The sequence below is a fragment of the Macaca thibetana genome, chromosome 3 (assembly GCF_024542745.1).
Source record: "Macaca thibetana thibetana isolate TM-01 chromosome 3, ASM2454274v1, whole genome shotgun sequence".
NCBI classification, from domain to species: domain Eukaryota; kingdom Metazoa; phylum Chordata; class Mammalia; order Primates; family Cercopithecidae; genus Macaca; species Macaca thibetana.
The window spans coordinates 109,973,352-109,994,535 of NC_065580.1; the positions used below are offsets into that span (position 1 = coordinate 109,973,352).

The window sequence follows — 21,184 nt, forward strand, 5'->3', positions numbered from 1 at the left end:
GATTCAAAGAGTTAGGGGCTTCATCACTGATGATATCTGATTCTTCTTCTAGCTTCTCCATTAGTATGATCTACTCTACCTGCCAGATACCTCCTGAGGTTATAAATATCTTCTTTTCTGATCTAGCCCTACTTCTACATTTTTCCAGGATAAATCTATCCATTTATGATACAATAATTTTTTTTTTTTTTTTGAGATGGAGTGGCTTTGTTGCCTAGGCTGGAGTGCGGTGGCATGATCTCGGCTCACTGCGAGCTCTGCCTCCCGGTTTCACGCCATTCTCCTGCCTCAGTCTCCAGAGTAGTTGGGACTATAGGAGCACACCACCATGCCCAGCTAATTTTTTGTATTTTTAGTAGAGACGGGGTTTCAGTGTTTTAGCCAGGATGGTCTCGATCTCCTGACCTCGTGATCCGCCCACCTAGGCCTCCCAAAGTGCTGGGATTACAGGAGCCACTAGAAATTGATGCTGGGTTTGGGGTAATCCCTCAAAAATAATACAACTTATAAAACTGAACAAAAACTAAAATTGATGTCAATTTTCATAGTGACAGGTACTGACCAAAGGCATATTTTAAGACTTTGTCCAAATGTATCAAAGAGCATTTTAAAGTATTAAATTGGGTTCTTCACTTACCAGTAATGAAAATACATACTTTTATTTATAATTAACAAGTATAAAAACTTGTTCAAGATTGAAAAACTGAAAAAACTTGCAGAGAAATAAGGGAATAAAATAGAACCACACATATCTATTACCTCATTAAGGGGAAATATTTCATCTGGAAGATCAATCCAAACAATGACTTCTAAAAACTAAATACTTAATTATATACCAATAAGAATCAATTTTGGAGCTAGTTCAGTGATAGGAAGACAATGTAAAATACCTTATATTCTAAATTAGATAATATAAAAATACTACACAGCTACACATCCACAATTTTTTAATAAGTATATCATTAATATTTTCTTAATATGTCAGAAAAGATGAAAAGAAACAATATAGAAATATTTTCAGCTATACAAATTCAGGGCTTCCATGACAAATAAAGGCTAAAGATTCCATCTTTATTTACATACACTTTTTTCTTCATAGAAAAAGTTGATATCCAATAAAATGTTACCTAATGCAACCCCAGGCAAAGTGAATGCCATGATTGGACAATGCAGACCTATTCATTGAATGGTTATATGTAATTACCATGTGCCAGATACTGTTCTAAGCACTCTATGGATGTTAGCTCATTTAATCTTAAAACCATGTATGAGAATATGGTAAAAAAATAAATATGAAAAACTAAAATTGCTACTTTTCTCCCCACCTCTTCATCCTACCCCATCATATATTGTCAGTAAAAGGACAGCAGGAGTCCAATGAAAAGATATTTAACTTGGACTCAAAAGATTTGAGTTCATTTCTGGCTCTACTTAGGGTTCCGTGTGACCTCAAACAAGTTATTGAAACCAGAACTTCCCAAACCTGACTGATCATTGGAATTCAAGGGAGAGTGTTATTACAGTTACAGATGCCTTGGACTTCACCCAAGATTTTCTAATCCTAAATCTAAATATTTTCTATGTTTAGAGTGGGACTTGAGAATCTGAATTTCCTTTGAAACTATACAGGTGATTGTGATAAGCAGTCACATTTGGGAATCACTGATACAGTACTCTTATCCTCCAATCCCTTGACAGAAAAATTATAGAAATACGTGGTCCAAAAGGGTCGTCGACATGAAGAGGAGAATTATGAAGACCTAAACTGTCATAACCCCACTCTTTACACATTCTCATTAAAGCTGTGTTTAGATATTCTAGGTGACCCTTTTGTTGTGGGTCATCCAGACCATCTAAGCCCAACAAACATATCCAGAAGCATATCATACAGGTGACTGTCATCTCCAGCACCTACTTAAGCCTATCTCTCCAAGGCATGACATCATTAAAAATGAAGTGGGAAACTGAGGCAATGGTTCCACCAATTTAAAGCATAAACCCAAACAAACTATCTTTATATGAATGTGCTGAAAATGTGTACAACCCCCTAAAAAAGTTTCTGAGGTGATTGTATCAGTTTTTTTTCCCTAATTCAACTAAACATCACAATATACTTTTTATTTATCCCCAAAATATTTTCTGAGTACTTATTTTGGACAACATGAAGGATACAAAAATGAATAAAACAAAGTGCCTGTCTTCAAGCTGGTAAAGATACAGCCATAAACATAAGAATTGTAGTTTTCAGTTTTAAAAACTTAAGTTTGGCTGAATTTTGGAGATGCTGCAGGCAATCAAAAATAAGCCAGAAATGCTCATATTATAAATACGTTCTGAAATAACAGTCATATCAAGCTGGTGACCCTGGTATAAAGTAATAAAAGAAACAATATATTTGAGAATCTCAGGATGTGTGCTTGAGTATGCTACTTGACAACTGTAGCGAGTTTTTAAGTCTTTAAAAACTAGTCTCAGAGGGCTAGTCTTTCAGCACTCTAAGCCTACTTCTTTCTTTTCTTTTCTTTTTTTTTTGAGACAGAGTTTTGCTCTTGTTGCCCAGGCTGGAGTGCAATGGCAAGATCTTGGCTCACTGCAATCTTTCTTTGAACAATTTGTATCTCATAAAATTGTGAAAACAAAATGAAATAGTACAAATGTTAAGGTGTCATGGATTTTTTTTTTCTTTTTTGAGACAGGGTTTCATTTTGTTGCCCAGGCTAGAGCACAGTGTAATGATCACAGGCACTGTAGCCTCGACCTTCTGGGCTCAAGGGATCCACCTCAGCCTCCTGAGTAACTGGGATCACAGGTGAATGCCACTATGCCTGCCTAGTTTTTTTTTTTTTTTTTTTTTTTTTAATAGAGATGAGGACTCCCTATGTTGCCCAAGCTGGTCTTGAACTCCTGTATTCAAGTGATCCTCATGCCTGGGCCTCCCAAAGTGCTGGGATTACAGGTGTGAGCCACTACACCCAGTCAAGGTGTCATGACTCTTATAGATAATGCTCTTAACTCTAATAAATAATAAAACATGACTTTGAGTTGATTTTTCATCAATGGTGACAAATGGCTATTAACCAATTACCTTTTCATCTGGCCCTAAAACACAAAGAAGTCTTGTCATTGTTGTTACCAGATGTATAGTTAATATACATTATATGATAATTTTATAAATTGGTATATAAGCAAGTATATAAAAATAAATATGCACATTATGTAGTCATGAATATATTTAAATATTTACATTATGCATACACCTTTCTAAAGGAAACACTGAAGTCACCAATTTAATGGAAAAAAATTTCATCTACTTTAGGGATAGACATTGGACGAAACTTCACAAGTCTATATATTTCATTACGTTTCTGATTAAACAGTGATGAGAATGACAGAGTCTCACAGGAATGTTCAACTTAATTGTGTCAAACATGTAACTGTATATAAATTCTATAGGGACTGCATTATTCTATGGGGACATGAGTGATGTTTTTAATACAAAATTCCAGTTAATTGACTGGAGTAGACTAATCATTAATTCTAAAACATGCTTCTGGCAAATCCCTATCTACCCTGTATTTTCCCCCAAAGCATGTATTAGCTATGAGTAGCATGAACATAAAAGTTGTAGTTACCAAAACTTCTTTTTACTTCCCTCTTTCATTAACTATATTTGTTAATACACTAGGTTTGATCATAAATAGTAAACAGTCAATTCACAAGTTAAGAAAAAAGATCTAAGTGTATTTCAAAACAGGATCCTTCATGTTCTTTGAGTAATCCAGCAGCAAAGTCAGGAATGCTCATGAGTGCTACTGGATATTAGTGCTAATTATTAATAATATGTGCTTACAATTATGCCCTTTCATCCAAGTACCTCAAAGAGCTTTCATAGCATTAATTTGTTATTTCCTATAATATCTCTGAGAGGCAGTTGATAGAAAGTTATTATTATCTCTATTTTACAGTCAGAGAAACTAGGGCATAGAGAGGTTAAGTGACATTGCTAGGGTCATACGGTGAACAACTAACAAAAAAGGGACTCAAGCTAATTATTCTCATTTCCTGTTCAGTATATTATCCATTATATGGTTGTTCAATACACCTAAATGCTTTTTTATCCAAGGCAAATTGAGAATACTGTATTTAAATAATCTACGATGTAAGTGAATGAGTTTCTCATTTTTGTGTGTTCAAAAATGCTGCTCTATAGGGATATAGAGTTAAAAACTAATAATTAGTCTTTGGTTTGCAGCTGTAGCTATTATTTATAGGGCTTTTACTATTTGTGGTTTTCTGAAGCTCTGCTCAAAATGAACTATTCTATTTCTGACTGCTTTATGCTAGGTTAGCATAGCTGTGAGCCACCGAAAAGCAGCTGAGACAGGCTGACTAATGAATCTGAGGTTGTCTTTCATTGCATTCCTATTGCTCACTCTTCTTGAAGTCATTCTCCTTCTAGTTCTCCATTGAGCAGATATTTGTGCAACCCACCATCCTCAATCCTTAACCTATGGCCAGCTTAACTGTTGTCAATGATTAAATTTAAAATATTTTATTGGAACGGAGCAATTCCTAGAGAATAAAAAAGAAAAAAATTAAAATATTAAAATATAAACATAGATAATATTTCATTTTATGAGTTAATGATGCTATACTATTAACAGTTACCACTGTTACATCTAGTTTCTGCTAAATCTGACCTTTAGGGTCCTTAGAAGACCATTAAACATTAAAGTATTGGTCTATGGATGACACATATCACCATACTGGGTTTTTTAATGCGGTATTTCAGTAATTTTCCCAAGTAAAGGCAGGGAGAAAGGAGAAGTAGTTTTGAAACTGTGCTCAATGACGTAAGACTGCAGTCAGCTTGGATGTGGTAATGTAAACCTGTGGTGTTTCCAACTTCAGCCCCGCTCCTCCCTGAGCTCTAGACCCATACAGCAACCACCATTAGACAGCACCACTCTTACTTCACTCATCAACTCCAAAACTGACTGTCCCCTCCCAGGACTCATTCTAACTCTTCCTTATCTTATTTAGTAAAATACGCCCTTATCCTGCCCCTCCCTCAAAGCAAAACAAGGCCTCATCATTGCCTCTTCCATTCTCCTATCTGGCAGCTGCCCCTAGCAACCAATTATCAGTTGATCTGGTCTCTTGAATATTTTAGGAATCCATCTCCTTTGGATGCTCACGACCACTCACACAGGATCGGGCTTCTGCAATAGCCCCCTTGTGGGCTCTCTGCTTACCCTTCTCCTCTGCCCTCCCACCTCCACCCCGCAAGTTATATCTGTTCTCTACCAACAGAAGAATAGCTTAAATTGTAATCTGTCCACTCATTGCCTCACCAGGTCATAGAGGATTCGTGATTTGGCTCCTGTTTTCTTCTCTACCCTCATCCTTTTCAGCAACCTAAGTTTGAAATTTAAGACCTGTAATTATTACTCATTCTTCTCAACACATTATTTGTCCCCGTGCTGCATCTCCTTTCTGTTCGGATCCGGATTTGCCATCCCACCCCTTTTTTGTAGTAGAAAATACCTATTTATCTTAAAAACTCTAACCTACAGTTAGTAAAGCTATCCATTCTTTACTCTGTACATCTTGATATACCATACTTTCAATAGCAATTATTTGCTTTCATGTCTGTCTGCCCACTAGACTGGACAATACTTGAATGGCTCATACCAGGAATGTAGTTGGTACTCAATTTGTCGGAAGCAAAGAGAGATAAGCGAATAAATGTCAAGACATAAGAATCTATAGTTGCTAACTTAAATTTACGGATTTAGTGAAACTACTTCTCACAAGCTACCAAATCACAGTGCCATGAGGCCGCAAGATGATCTCAGTACCACACCGACACCCGACCCGCAGAATCGCAGGGGGGGGTCCGATACCCCTCAGAAAGAACTCGCAGACCGTCCGAGGAGGCGAATTCTCCAGGGGGTCAGCAGTTAGATGAGGCCCAGGGCAGCCACGAGACCCTCCAGCCAGGGTAGGCGGCTGACCCGCCTCCTGGGATTTGGCCCGCGACAAGCCACGTCGCCAGCTCCGCTCTGAATACCTCCGGCCACGCCACCGAGCGGCCTCAACCCTGAGACGCCCAGGGAACAGGAGCTGACCCTCTAGAAGCAAGATGGCGGACTCCGCTCTCCCCTCCTTCCCCCAAGAACCCCCTCCTGGTCCCCAAAATAAAGACAAGGACACCGGGGCGACGCCGCTGAGATCCGGGAACCTCCGCGAGGCCCGCAGCCACTCCCGAGCCCCCGGGAGATGACTTCACCTCGCCGAGCTCAGAGAGCCGGGGGTGGGGCCACCGGAAAGACAGCGCAGACAGGCCTCACCATGCAGGGGGCGGAGACCGGGCAGCCTGCGCCCTCCAAGCCATTGTTCTCCTGCCCGGGCCCAAGATCACCCTCCTCTCAGCCCACGGACAGGAAGTCGCTCCCCAGCCGCCCCGCCCCTCTCCCCAGCGCCCCGGAAGTGATCTGCGGCGGCTGCTGCAGAGCCTCCAGGAGGAGGGTGGATCTCCCCAGAGCAGAGCGTTGGAGTTCTCCTCCTCCTCCTCCTCCTCCTCTTCCAGCCGCCTAGGCTCCGTCGCCACCCGTCAGACTCCTCCTTCGACCGCTCCCGGCGCGGGGCCTCGCAGGCGACAAGGACCGAGTACCCTCCGGCCGGAGCCACGCAGCCGCGGCTTCCGGAGCCTTCGGGGCGGCGGACTGGCTCGGGGTGCAGGTGAGCGATGCCCGCTCGGGCCGCCCGGGGAGGGACTGGGGCCACCGGGGCGGCGGCGGGGGTGTGTCCGGGCGGCGGCGGGCCGAGGCCCTTACGCGGATTCGGGCTGCCGAGATTGCACATCCCGCGTTCTGCCCGGGGTCGAGCTGCGAGATGAGCCCGGCTGGAATCCGGGGCACCGCGTTCGCCGCTGTGGGGCGAGTGAGCCCCCAAGAGCGGGCGGCTGCGGAGAGGTCCCCCGCGTCCGGCAGCCCCTCTGAGTTGGCCTCGTCCGAAGGTCACCCCGCACCTCTCGTCCACGGCGCCCAAGTTCCCGCCCGGGCGGTGCCCGCGACCTGGGGCAACCCGCTGCCGCCGCAGTCCCCGCGCCTCACTCCGCCCCTCTCCCCTCCTTCCCTTTCTTTCCACTCCGTGCCCGTACTGGAGCTGCTGCTTTTTAAGCATCTCCCCCAGGGTTTTTTGTTTGTTTGTTTGTTTGTTTTTTGCCAGTTAAAGGAATGTTTTTTCAGACTAAAGTCATTAGACTGCCCGAGCTGAACTGACTACCTGGCCTTGGGCGCTTGCACAGCTTTAGCCCATTTTCAGGTAATCTAGCTTCTAAAATGAGGAAGAGAATACATTTTGGGAGAGAGGTGTTTCCTCTGTGGTTCGTTTCTGAAAGATTTCTAGAAGTGGAAGATGTGATTGGCATGCTTTTAGCCTGTATATATGTGTGTAAGTAGACGGGGGTGACGGCACACGGGTGGCAGTGTTGTTTCAGGATTTAGGGAGAATTAGGGAGTTAACTGGCCTGTGCTCGGAAACCTGAATGTCCGTACTTGTAAGAGCTCATCCAAGTGTCGTTGAGCTAGTGTGAGAAGCCCCGTGCCACGCCCTACGTGTCAAGCTGAAAAGCACCTAATTTACAAATTGTGTAGTGTGTTTTGGGAACAACCTTTATAAAACATTATAAAACATGTATCATAAGTTAATGCTTTTCCAGGAAGTAAATTGCAACTTTAATGATATTCCAGAAATTGGATAACAGATTTCATTAGTAAACTCTTACAGTATGTTTATTAATGTATTTCAGTGTGTCTTATTAGCTCATGTTTTTCTGTCCCTGGAATACAATATTATTCTAAACTGACTCTTGTATTAAAATAATAACACTATTATTGTAAAATATTATCTGAAAACACCATTTTTTGACCTTGAATTTCTTCAGGGCAGGAGCCATGTCCTACTTATCACTGTTTCTATGCAGAATGCCTTGAACATGAAGCTGTTCACACATTTCTGCACTGAATGAATGAATGTATAGGTTATCTCACAGTCACCATCCAGGAGTTGCTTATTTTTGTTGGGATAGGCTGTTCGTTTTGTTTTAGGTTCTTGCCACATACAGACTTACTTCGTCTTTACATTCTTCAGCAGAGTCAAAGAATTCTTTACCTTCCAAAAAAAACTATCCTGCTCTGAAAGGTTAAAATTATATTAAAATTGTGCTGAGCATTGTAACTTGTATTCCAGTGTTAAATGCTTACTACTTGAGCATATTCAGAGTTAGTAGGAAGAGATTGCCTGGTGATACACAGCAAGTTTATGTTTGGGGTTGATAACTGTACCCTATCTTAATCAAAAAGAGGAAATTAGGAATTATCACTGTTTGGAAAACGTGGTGCTTCCCAGAATGCTTATAGTGGTTCATTCTTCGCATGAATACATGCAATCCTCTGACATCCTGATGTGACCTTGCCATGATTTACCAATAGCCTCTTTTACATTTATTTTCCAAGATCCAGATGCTGTTCTCTAGTGTGTTTGCTGAGTGTGCAATAATACGTATCATTTATTTTGAAGCAGTACTTCATTACAACACTTTCTTCACAGGACTTTCCAAAGGAAGAAAGGACTAATTATAGAAAAGAGTCTTGTCTACCATTTGTGAGGGAATATTTTTGTCTATAGATGGTTGGATTATTTTCATGTTAGGGAGGTTCAAATAAGAAGGTGCTGATGTTTTCTGTCCTCTCCAAGTATCTGGTGGTGGTCCTGCACTGTTTTTCCAAGCTTAGCTTCTACAGAACGTAAATAAATGTACCACTGTCAATTCTTGTAGATATGCATATCAGTGTAATATGCATTTGTATTCTTTAGTAGATGAGTGGCAAGGACAATTACTTTCAAAATAACTGGAATAAGAGGCTGTGAATGTTAATGAGGAAAAATATTATGATTTTGAAGTAGATAGTTTATGATTTTCATTGTTTTATAAAATGTTTTAACTCTTAGACACTAAGGAGAGGGAAACCAGCAATTTCTTATGTCAGTGACATTACCACTATACAGAAGTTAGATTTTCCTTCTTTAATTCAGTAGTCCTCTTGGTAATAAGAGTTCTCATGTGTTGATTGCCTGCCAAGCACTGTGATAAGAGCTTTGCTTAAATTATTTCTAATCTCCACAACACTTCTGCAAGACAGGTAGTTTTCCCATACTTTATTAAGGTAAATTGAAGTTATTTGCCAGAGGCTGGGCACCTAGCTTCTGTATAGTAGAGCCTAGATTTGAAAGTAACAATTGCTGAGAGCATTGAGTATTATTGCAGTTAATCCTAAATGGCTGTGGAAAAGGCAGTTCTGACTGAGCTGGGAACTGGAGCTTCAGGAAGGCAAAGATACTGATTCCTCTCTCTTGGACATCAAGTGTGGCCTGGGGTTGCCAGTGGCCCTGGCCAGGTGGCTTCAAGCAGCAGCCATTCTTCTATCTTCAGTGTGCCTACAAATACAGTGTTACCACCTTCTATGTGTGCCATGATGGAAAAATGGTTGGGCATTGTTCCTGTCAGTGTTCTGGTAAAGTATTTGGACTCAGTTCTTTTGATTAGTGCTTTTTAAAGTAACAGAATTGTCCCTGTTTGAGAGGAATACCATAAGTCTATTTGTAGTGACCTTTCCTTGAAATCACATTGTTTTTTTAGTTCTTTCTTTCACTAATGGAAATTGGGGAGAAGCTAAGGGGGACAGTAAAAGAATGGTAAAAGAAGCAGAGATGTTCTGGGTCTGTTTTTAACATTTGAGGTCGTTAATCATTTTCTCTGGGTTTAAGATGGAGGCTTAAAGGTGGCAGAAGTCTTGTAAGGGTCTAGCTGCTATTCAGTGCTGGTAGAATTCTCTTCCCTCCTTCTAAGCCTGTGCACTTTTTAAAATGCACTTTTAAATAGGCTTACTTTGAAGAATGTGTTTTTCTCTCTCTCTCTTTCTGTTTTTTTAAAGATATACCCTTAAGTAAAAAACAGCTGATTATCTGGCCCCCATAAGTAACAGTTATTCTTTTTTTTTTTTTTTTTAAAGACATCTTTCTTATTACCTTATTGCATTCATAAGGATTTGGGTTGCCATATAGAAAAAAAGAAATTAAACTTCTATGGGTTTCTATGTATGAGTAAATTTTAGATGAGAATTTGCATATTTGATTTAATTATACGTGAAGGTGTTGACTTAGTTTCTCAAAGTCAAGAGGGTAGTCTTTACAAGCCAAAAAAGGCATGCCTCCATAAAATGATACTGTTCTTAAAGCCCTTCACAGCTAGGGTCCTATATTAGATGCAATAGATGTAACACTGACATACATAATCTCCTTAAAGTCTGGGATCCAATTTTATTACTGAATTTACTTTTGAAACTAAATGTCAGGGTTTGATAATGTTATTTTGGACAACAAGACACAGTTAGATTATAAAATGGCTTATACTCCCTGATTTATTGGGAAGGTTAGCAAAGATCCCCCAGTTTCCAAAAGATTATGATTGTGATCATCTAAGCCATGGGATCTGTTTGCTTATGTAGTCGAGAAGCTAACGTAGTACTCCATTGAAAGTGGAGGTTGCCACACTGAGCGACTGAACACTGAGTTCAGCTGCCCTGTCTAGATTATTCTGGATTACTACAGCAGCCTTATAGCCTGTGGTTGGAACTCATCTGATACTTTTCCCATTCTTATGTAGAACAGTGGTGATATTCCCCTGCTTGAAATCCTCTTGTGGCTCTTTTTTGCCCATTAATAAAATTCAAACTCCATTTAGCCTTAATCTCATATACAAAATCTTCAAGATGTGCTCCTTACCTAACTCTTTTTTTCCCCTTTATCTTTCATATTTTTTCCTTTTTTTTTTTTTTTTTTGAGACGGAGTCTCGCTCTGTCACCCAGGCTGGAGTGCTGTGGCCGGATCTCAGCTCACTGCAAACTCCGCCTCCCGGGTTCCCGCCATTCTCCTGCCTCAGCCTCCCGAGTAGCCGGGACTACAGGCGCCCGCCACCTCGCCCGGCTAGTTTTTTTTTTTTTTTTTTTTTTTTTTTGTATTTTTTAGTAGAGACGGGGTTTCACCGTGTTAGCCAGGATGGTCTCGATCTCCTGACCTCGTGATCCGCCCGTCTCGGCCTCCCAAAGTGCTGGGATTACAGGCTTGAGCCACCGCGCCCGGCTCATTTTTTTCTTACCTAACCCTTTAGCCTTATCTCTCTTCTTGGATGATCTTTTGTTCTAACAATACCCAGCTTCTGGAATGCTAGTGTTTGTTTACTTAGTCCTCCATTTCCTCTTCCTGGAATTCTAGCCTCTCTTCCTTTCCCTAATTTAGTATACTCCTACTGGTCCTTCAGAATTCAGTTTAGGTTATACTTCTCCAAAAAAAAATTACAATTAGGTTCTCTCTCTGGATCCCATCCCTCAAAAAAAACCAAAAAAAACCTTCAAGACTGGGCTGGTTGCTTCTCTTATGTCCTGTCATAACATCTGTTACAGCTCTTACTACACTAGAGAGAGTACTTTCATTAGCCTATTGTAAATTTTGTTGACAACAATCCACAGTAACCTCATAACTACACACACACGCATTCTTTCTCTCTCTTAAAGGCCTTCTTCATTGGCCTTTATCAGTCAAGTGCCCAAGCTTTCTCAATTCATGGCACCCTTATTATCGCAGTAATTTTTTTCACAGCATCCCTAGGTCAAAAGAAACACCTAACAGTTTAATTTTTTTGTTTGTTTGTTCTTTTTTTTGAGATGGAGTCTCGCTCTTTCACCCACGCTGGAGTGCAGTGGCACGATTTTGGCTCACTGCGACCACCACTTCCCAGATTCAAGCAATACTTCTGCCTCAGCCTCCCGAGTAGCTGGGATTACAGGCACATGGCACTATGTCCGGCTAATTTTTTGTATTTTTCGTAGAGACGGGGTTTCACCATGCTGGCCAGGCTGGTTTCGAACTCCTGACCTCGTGATCTGCCCACCTCAGCCTCCCAAAGTGCTGGGATTACAGGCGTCAGCCACCACGCCCAGCCAGTTTAATTTATTAAGTAATTAGGTCTGAACAACTTAATAAGTATTTATCTCCTAACAACTCAGTAGCTATGTGAAAAGATAATATACATAAACTAAAATCAATAACTTTCATTCTTAACTGCTATCGTATGTACCATAGTTTTTTCAACTATGTCCTGTTTGAACATTTAAATAATATCTAATATTTTGCAATTACAAATGATGTTACAGTGAAAAACTTTGCATACGTGTATCTTTGTATTGTTGGAGATACATCTTCAGGATAATGCATATGTAGAGTTGTTAGATACTATCAAACTCCTCATCCTATGGGGTTGTACTATTTTGCGTTCCTACCAGCAGTGTATGAGAGTAGAGTGTTTATTTCCCACAGCCTCACCAGCAGTGTTTTGTCAGCTTTTGAATTTCTGCTGATCTAATAGGTAAGAAATGGTATCTCAGTGTAGTTTTCTTTTGTACTTCTATTACAAGTGAATTGAACATGTTTTCATAGATTTAAGGGCCATTTTAATATTTCTTTTTATTGTTCATAGTATTTGCCCACTTTCTTTTCTTTTTCCTTTTTGAGACGGAGTTTTGCTCTGTCGCCCAGGCTGGAGTGCAGTGGCATGATCTCTGCTCACTGCAACCTCCGTCTCCCAGGTTCAAGTGATTCTTCTGCCTCAGCTTCCTGAGTAGCTGGGATTACAGGTGTGCGCTACCATGCCTGGCTAATTTTTGTATTTATTTATTTATTTATTTATTTATTTATTTAGAGATAGAGTCTCGCTCTGCCAGGCTGGAGTGCAGTGGCGCCATCTCAGCTCACTCCTCCCAGGTTCAAGCGATTTTCCTGCCTCAGCCTCCCGAGTAGCTGGGACTGTAGGTGCGTGCCACCACGCCCAGCTAATTTTTTGTATTTTTAGTAGAGACAGGGTTTCACCGTGTTAGCCAGGATAGTCTCGCTCTCCTGACCTCGTGGTCTGCCTGCCTCAGCCTCCCAAAGTGCTAGGATTACAGGCATGAGCCACCATGCCTGGCCCTAATTTTGTATTTTTAGTAGAGATGGGATTTTACCATGTTGGTCAGGCTGGTCTCAAACTCCTGACCTCATGATCCATTCGCCTCAGCCTCCCCAAGAGCTAGGATTACAGGTGTGAGCCACTGTGCCCAGCTCTCTTTTTCTTTTTCTTTCTTTTTTTTTTTTATTTGAGACAGAGTCTTGCTGGACCCTCCCAGGCTGGAGTGCAGTGGTGCAATGGTGCGATCACAGCTCATTGCAGCCTCAGCCTCTGAGACTCAAGTGATCTTTCTACTTCAGCCTCCTGAGTAGCTGGGATTATAGGTGCATGCCACCATGCTGTGCTAATTTTTGTATTTTGTTTGTCGAGATGAGGTTTTAACATGTTGCCCAAACTGGTCTTGAACTCCTGGACTCAAGTGATCTGCCCACCTCAGCTTCCCAAAGTGCTGGGATTACAGGCAGCAGCCACCGTGCCCGACCAATTTGCCTATTTTCTATATGACTTTCAGTCTTTTTTCCCGTCAGCTTTTAAAAGTTCCTTTTATTTAAGAATATTAGCCATTTAACTTTGACATATGTTGCAGATATTTTTGCTAGTTGTCTTGGCATTGCTTGTGGTGATTTTTTGCCATGCAAGAGATTGTTTTTGTATAGTCAAATATGTGAATTTTAAATTTACTGCATCTGAAGTTTTAGTCATATTTAGGAAGCTTTTTCTTACCTTCAGGTTATAGAGGAATTCATATTACACATGCTTTCTTCTGGTACGCATATAATTTCGTTTCTCACATTTAGTTCCATTCAGAGTTTATTTCTATGTATGATATATGGAATGCATCTAATTTTATCCTTTTTCAAGTTGCTATCCAGTTGCCCCAATGACATTTATTTAAAAAAGAAAAAAAAATTCTTGTTCCTTCTATATGCAGTTGGGTGTATTTTTTTCTATTGGATTATCTCACCATTCATGTACCAGTACCACATCATTTTAATCATAGAGGCTTTGTAGTATGTTTTAATAGTTGATAGGGCTAGTCCCCTATTATAGTGCTTCCTCTTCGTTGTTTTTCTTGCCTTCTTGTATGAACTTTAGCATCGATTTGTCTTAAGTCTGTGAAACAATTCCATTGCTGTTTTTGTTTGTTTGTTTTGTTTTGAGACAGAGTCTCGCCATGTCACCCAGGCTGGAGTGCAGTGGTGCGATCTCAGCTCACTGCACCCTCTGCCTCCCAGGTTCAAGCGATTCTCCCGCCTTAGCCTCCCATATAGCTGGGACTACGCGCGTGTGCCACCATGCCCAGCTTATTTTTTTTATTTTTAGTAGAGATGGGGTTTCGCCATATTGGCCAGGCTGGTCTCAAACTCCTGGCCTCAAGTGATCCACCTGCCCCGGCCTTCTAAAGTGCTGGGATTACAAGCATGAGCCACGGTGCCCAGCCTCATTGCTGTTTTTATTAGGATCACATTAAGCTTATACTAACTTATTGAGAACTGACATCTTTTTTTTTAGAGAAAGGATCTCCCTCTGTTGCCCAGGCTGGAGTACAGTGGTGCCATCATAGCTCATTGCAGCCTTGAACTCCTGGGCTCAAGTGATCCTCCTGCCTCAGCCACCTGAGTAGATGGTAGTACAGGTGTCTGCCATCATGCCCCGCTATGGAATTGACATCTTGATGGTATTGAGACATGTTAACCTAAAACAAACAATGTCTTTTTATTTTTTAAATTCTACTTTTGTGTCTTTGAGGAATGGTTTATAGTTTTCTTCATATAAGTTTTCAACATTTCTTGCTTATTCCTAAGCTATTTTATCTTTTTTGTTGCTATTATAGTTTTCTTATAATTTATGTCTTTTAGCTGGTTATTGTCCATGAATACGAATATTGTCGATTTCTGCATATTTTCCTGCCACCTTGCCAAATTCTTATTAAGTTGACTATGTTAGCCTCTTTTGCGTTGCTATGAAAGAATACCTACGACTGTGTAATTCATAAAGGAAAGAGATTTGTTTGGCTCACGGTTCTGCAGGCTGTACTAGCATGACACCAACATCTGCTTGGCGAGGTGAGGCCTCAGGAAGTTTTTACTCATGGAAGAAGGCGAAGAGTGAGCAGGTGTGACACATGTCGAAAGAGGAGTAAGAGAGAGGAAGAGGTTCTGGGCTCTTTTAAACAACCAGCTGTCATATGAACTAATAGAGTGAGAACTTGCTCATTACTGTAAGGACAGCACCAAGCCATTCATGAGGAATCTGCCCCATGACCGACACATCCCCCACTAGGCCCACCTCCAACATTGGGAATCACATTTCAACATGAAACTTGGAAGAGACACACATCCAAATCATATCAATTACTTTCATCATTGCTTCTCTCAGACTTTCCAGATATACTATCATGTCATCTGTAAATAGAGTTTTTTTCCTTCTTTTCCAGTGTTTATGCTTTTAACTGTTTATCTTATCTAATTGCATTGACTAATATCTCCAGAACAATATTAAATAGCAGTGTAACAGTGTCTATAATAGAGGTGCTGATTGCTTCATTGTATTACATTCATCATGGATATACAAATGTGTACATTTAAACCTAGATAATAATCTGGCTATGTATATACCTTGCAAGGGTTGCACGCAGTCCTTTGCTATGTCTTTAAGAGATGCTTATGGAGATTGACTGGGCATGGGGGCTAAGACCTGTAATCCCAGTACTTTGGGAGGCTGAGGCCAGCAGGTAGCTTGAGCTCAGGAGTGTGAGACCAAGTTGAGTAACATGGTGAAACCCTGTCTCTACAAAAAGTACAAAAATTAGCTGAGCATGGTGGCGTGTGCCTGTGGTCCCAACTACTTGGGAGGCTGAGGTGGGAGGATCACTTGAGCCCAGGAGGGGAGGCTTCAGTGAGCTGAGATCATGCCACTGCACTCCAGCCTGGGTGACAGAGTGAGACTCCATCTCAATTTTTAAAAAATTAAATTTTAACAAAAGATACTTAAGGAGATGGATGTGGCAAGAGGCAGGAAAAGTCAAACTTTTAGTGCATGGTAGCAAAATACGGTGCTTAGCATGGTAACTGCTCCATGGTTTCTCAGTTTATACAACCAGTCCTGAGTTTTCTTGCTTCTCTACACAGTTTTCTGGATTTCATTGTGTTTTTTACCCAGCTAGTCATAGATGCCACAGGGTGACCTCCTTTTCTCTTCTAGGCTAAAGCTGTCATGGGTCTATGAAAATCTAGGGATTCCCTTCTAGGCTTCATAGTCTTAAGTGGTGTGTGTGCTTTGCAGATGAGCAAGGCTGGTTTTGTATTGATATGGTGCTGCCTTGACTTCTTGTATTTCTAGATCGTATAGTGAGGTAGATGTTAGTCTGTTCTCACACTGCTATAAAGACATACCCTAGAATGGGTAATTGTAAAGAAAAGAGGTTTAATTAACTCACAGTTTCACATGGCTGGGGAGGCCTCAGGAAACTTAAAATCATGGCGGAAGGTGAAGAAGGCATGTGTTACATGTCAGCAGAAAAGAGAGAGAGAATGAGAATGCCTGTGAGAGAGCAAGAGGGAGCATGTGCGCACGAGAGCAGGAAAAACTGCCTTATAAAACCATCAGATCTTGTGAGAACTCACTCACTATCACGAAAACAGCACGGAGGAAACCGCCTCCATGATCCAGTCACCTCCCACCTGGTCCCCCCCTCAACAGGTGGGGTTATGGCGATTACAATTCAAAATGAGATTTTGGTGGGGACACAGCCAAACTGTATCATCAGGTTTGTAATTAGATGAGTTTATCCATTGGGGGGTAATCCTAGAGTACATAGCTGTGGGTGGTTCTTGACAAGTGTGTAGGGCCTGGGACATCTGGCTTTGGGGCAGTTCTTTCTCCAGGTTTTATTTATGCGGATCCAGTCATCTGGCTGGAATGATTTGTTGGTGTGAAATCAGGTGTTAGCCCAGCATCCTGCACATGTTCCATCCACATGGCAATGAAGGTGGTTGCACACCAGTGCTTGGTCTCCCAAGTTCTGGAGAGTGTTTTTATTTCACTGCCATCTAATTTATCCAGAAAGTTCAAGTAGCATATTTTCTGTAGATTCTTATAATTTCAAGATTTCCAGGTCCCTTTGTGAACTCTCAGACCACATCCTATTGCCCTTTTCTGTTATTCTATTGTTTTCTCTCCCAGGAGGGCTGGGTGGTAGGATGTTTATTAATTTATTGCCCCATATGCTAATGAGTTCCTTCCTAGAACTCCTTACAATTCTCAATCCTTGGCCTGTTGTCCATCTTTGCTGTCCCTGGAGTGCTGGTAGGTGGAGTATTTAATGATCTCTTCTTGTCCTTAGGTTGAGGAGCCTTCACTCACCTTGGTCCATTCCTTGGTCCATTCCACCTATCTGTCTTCACTTTTCCTGTGACCCATGTCACCTTTTTCTCTCAGGGTCTTGCTGCCTCACTGGTATGAAAATCAGACTTGGGTGGGGCAGACTTTGGGGTTTCCTGCCTTGAAGATCCTCAGATCTTGTCCTGTGGTGCGTGCAGCTACCCTGATGTCACGCTTCAGCAGGAGGGTGATCTTTTCTGTTCTTTTTGTTGTTGTTGTCTTATTTCCTCTGCCCGCCCCCTACCATTTTTAGCCTGAGGGAAATCTGTCTTCCATCATCTTTCTGCCTAAAATATTTAGTCCATCCTCTGAAGTCTTAGGTTTCTGGGACACCAGCCCTAGTCATTTAGTGCTTGAATAATTGGTAACCTTCCCACTACCCTATTAATCTCCAAGGTCTTCCTGTTTCTTACATCTGCATAATACAGCTAAGACAATTCTGTACCCCTGCTGCTTCATTCTTACTTGCTGCTTGTGATTTTCAGTAGCTTTCTTAGTCCCTAAGAATAAAATAAAACTTGATCATTTTGTCGCTATTTGTTGTTGCTATGCTTATTTATTTTTATGTTTTGTTTTGGTCCAGTTCATAAAACCCATTTCTTTGTCTTGTTAAAGTTTCTATTTCATTGGTCATTTGTATTTCTTAGTGTGTGAATTGTCTTTATTTCCTTTGCTTATTATTTTTTTGTAGTGAGGACTTGAATCTTCTTTATAATAACAGATTTATTGAGATATAATTCACATACCATAAAATTTGCCCTTTAAAATGTACAATTTCACCAGATATGGAGGCTCATGCCTGTAATTCCAGCACTTTGGGAGGCCAAGGCGGGCAGATTGCTTGAATCTAGGAGTTCAAAACCAGTCTAGCAACATGGCAAAACCCCATCTCTACAAAAAGTACAAAAAAATTAACCAAGCATCTCTACAAAAAATACAGAAAAATTAGCCGAACATGGTGGCACATGCCTGTCTGTAGTCCTAGCTACTCAGGATGCTGAGGTGGGAGGGTCGCTTGAGCCCAGGAGGTGGAGGTTGCAGTGAGCCGAGATCATGCCACTGCACTCCAGCCTGGGCAGCGGAGCCAGACCTGTCTTGAAAAAGAAAAAAGTACAATTTAGTGGTTTTTAATAGTCAGAGTTGTGCAATTATCACCAATATCTAATTCCAGAAGATTTTCATTACCTTCAAAAAGAAAGCCATACTCATTAGTCATCAGGCTTGATTTCTTCTGCCCCTCAGCCCCTGGCAACTACTAATCTATTTTCTGTCTCCACAGCAGTGGCCCCCAGCCTTATTGGCACCAAGGACTGGTTTTGTGGAAGACAGTTTTTCCACGGACCAGGGGAGATGGGGAGGAGGATGGTGTTGGGATGAAACTGTTCTACCTTGGATCATCAGGCATTAGATTGTCATAAGGAGCACACAACCTAGATTGCTCATGTGCGCAGTTCACAATAGGGTTTGTACTCCTGTGAGAATCTGATGCCAGCACTGATCTGACAGGAGTTGGAGCTCAGGAAGTAATGCTTGCTTGCCCTCCGCTCACCTCCTGCTGTGCGGCCCAGTTCCTAACAGGCCACAGACTGCTACCAGTTTGCGGCCCAGGGGATGGGGACTCTGCTCTACAGCCTTTCCTATTCCAAACAATTTTTGGATTCCATAAATGGAATCACACAATGTGTAGTCTTTTGTGTCTGGCTACTTTCACCTAACATAATGGTTTTTTTTTTTTTTTGAGACGGAGTCTTGCTCTGTCGCCGAGACTGGAGTGCAGTGGCCGGATCTCGGCTCACTGCAAGCTCCGCCTCCCGGGTTTACGCCATTCTCCTGCCTCAGCCTCCTGAGTAGCTGGGACTACAGACACCCGCCACCTCGCCCGGCTATTTTTTTGTATTTTTTACTAGAGATGGGGTTTCACCGGGTTAGCCAGGATGGTCTTGATCTCCTGACCTCGTGATCCGCCCGTCTCGGCCTCCCAAAGTGCTGGGATTACAGGCTTGAGCCACCGCACCCGGCCTAACATAATGTTTTCAAGATCATCCATGTTGTAGCATGTGGCAATACTTCATTTGTTTTTATGGCTGAATAATGTTCCATTGTGTGGGTATGCCATAATTTATCCATTCATCAGTTGATAGACATGTGGGTGTTTCCACTTGGGGGCTTATATTGAATAATGCTGACATGAACATTGATGTATGTGTTTTTGCATGGATGTATGTTTTCATTTCTCTTGGGTGTATATACCTGGGAGTGGAATTGCTGGGTCATGTAGTAACTCCATGTTTAACATTTTGAGGACCAGCCAAACTTTTCTAAAGCAGCTGCACCATTTTACATCCCCACTGGCAGCGTATGAGAGTTCCCAGTTTTTCCGCAACTTCACTAACAGTTGTTACTGCCTTATTTTTTTTATTATAGCCATTCTAGTGAATATAATTTGTTTTCCTTCCTCTGCTAGGATACTTTGAGCTCCCCTATGTTTATGAAGTTATCTATGTTTTAGCATATCATATATGCCTTTTCTTCTTAGATCTCTAAGTTTAAGGTCCAGTCCCAAGAACACTTTCTTTATTGTAAAAACTATAAACTTGACTTTTTGTTTGAACTTCCAGGTGGACTTTTCTTTTGATTCATTAACAAAATTTCTGTTTTACATTTGTGTATTTGATGTTATACCAGTTTGTTCTCTCAGTGCTATAAAGAACTACCTGAGACTGGGTAATTTATGAAGAGAAGAGGTTTAATTGACTCAGAGTTCTGCAAACTTAATGGGAATCATGACTGGGAGGCCTCAGGAAACTTACAATCATGGCGGAAAGCAAAGGGGAAGCAAGCACATTCTCGTTAAGGTGGAGCAGGAGAGAGAGACAGCAGGCAAGGAAGTGCTACACTTTTAAACCATCAGATCTCATGAGAACTCACTATCACTAGAACAGCATGGGAGAAACCACCCCCATGATCCAGTCACCTCCTTCCAGGTCCCTCCCCTGACACATGGGGATTACAAATTGACATGAGATTTGGGTGGGGACACAGAGTCAAACCATATCAGATGAGTTTCAAGCTGTTAAAACAGTAAATTGCTAAAAGCACACTGTTAAAATTTGTGGTGTAGCAAATAGAATGTTTAAGAGTAATGAAGGGGAATTATTCATAATGAATACTGACATTGTCTAAGTGAATTGTTAGTGCAGTGTTGACTACAAAATTGAGGAGCCCCAGTTATAGCCAAAGTAACCCAAAATGATGCTAGGTTTAATCCTGTATTTCTGTCCCTGTTAACAGGAAGGTACAAAGTATGACTAATTTTTTTTTAATGGAAACTGCACTTTTGTATACATTATCTTATTTGATCTTTATTATCAGCCAAGAGATATAGAGAGGACAGCTGTTCTTCCACATGGGAACATTTATTGACCTTCATTCAACAATTGTTTCCTCTGTTTCAGTATGTTAACACAGGTAGATCAAAAAGATGACAGTATTTATACATCAACTATGTGCTTCTTTCTAAATGCACAGAGAACTTTATTGGTGATTCCTTTTACATTTGGTTAGGTTTAAAATGAGAGTGCTATTCCCTCCCAGCTTTTTGTTTTGAAACATTTAAAACCTACAGAAAAGAGTAACATAGTATATTGAATGCCTACATACCCTACACCTATATTCACCAATCACCAATTATCATTTTAGCCACATTTGCTTTTTCTGAGTATAGATGCTTT

The 21,184-nt window shown here is 41.2% G+C and overlaps 1 protein-coding gene across 1 annotated transcript in view; it reads left to right on the forward strand.

Moving 5' to 3' along the window:
* The first annotated feature begins 6,412 nt into the window (after positions 1 to 6,412).
* The window catches only part of RALA (RAS like proto-oncogene A), an 84,579-nt gene continuing 69,807 nt past the window's right edge, over positions 6,413 to 21,184 (forward strand). Inside the window, exon 1 of the mRNA XM_050783336.1 lies at positions 6,413 to 6,744. The gene's annotated coding sequence lies outside the window, so the exon portion shown is untranslated. The remainder of the gene's footprint in view (positions 6,745 to 21,184) is intronic.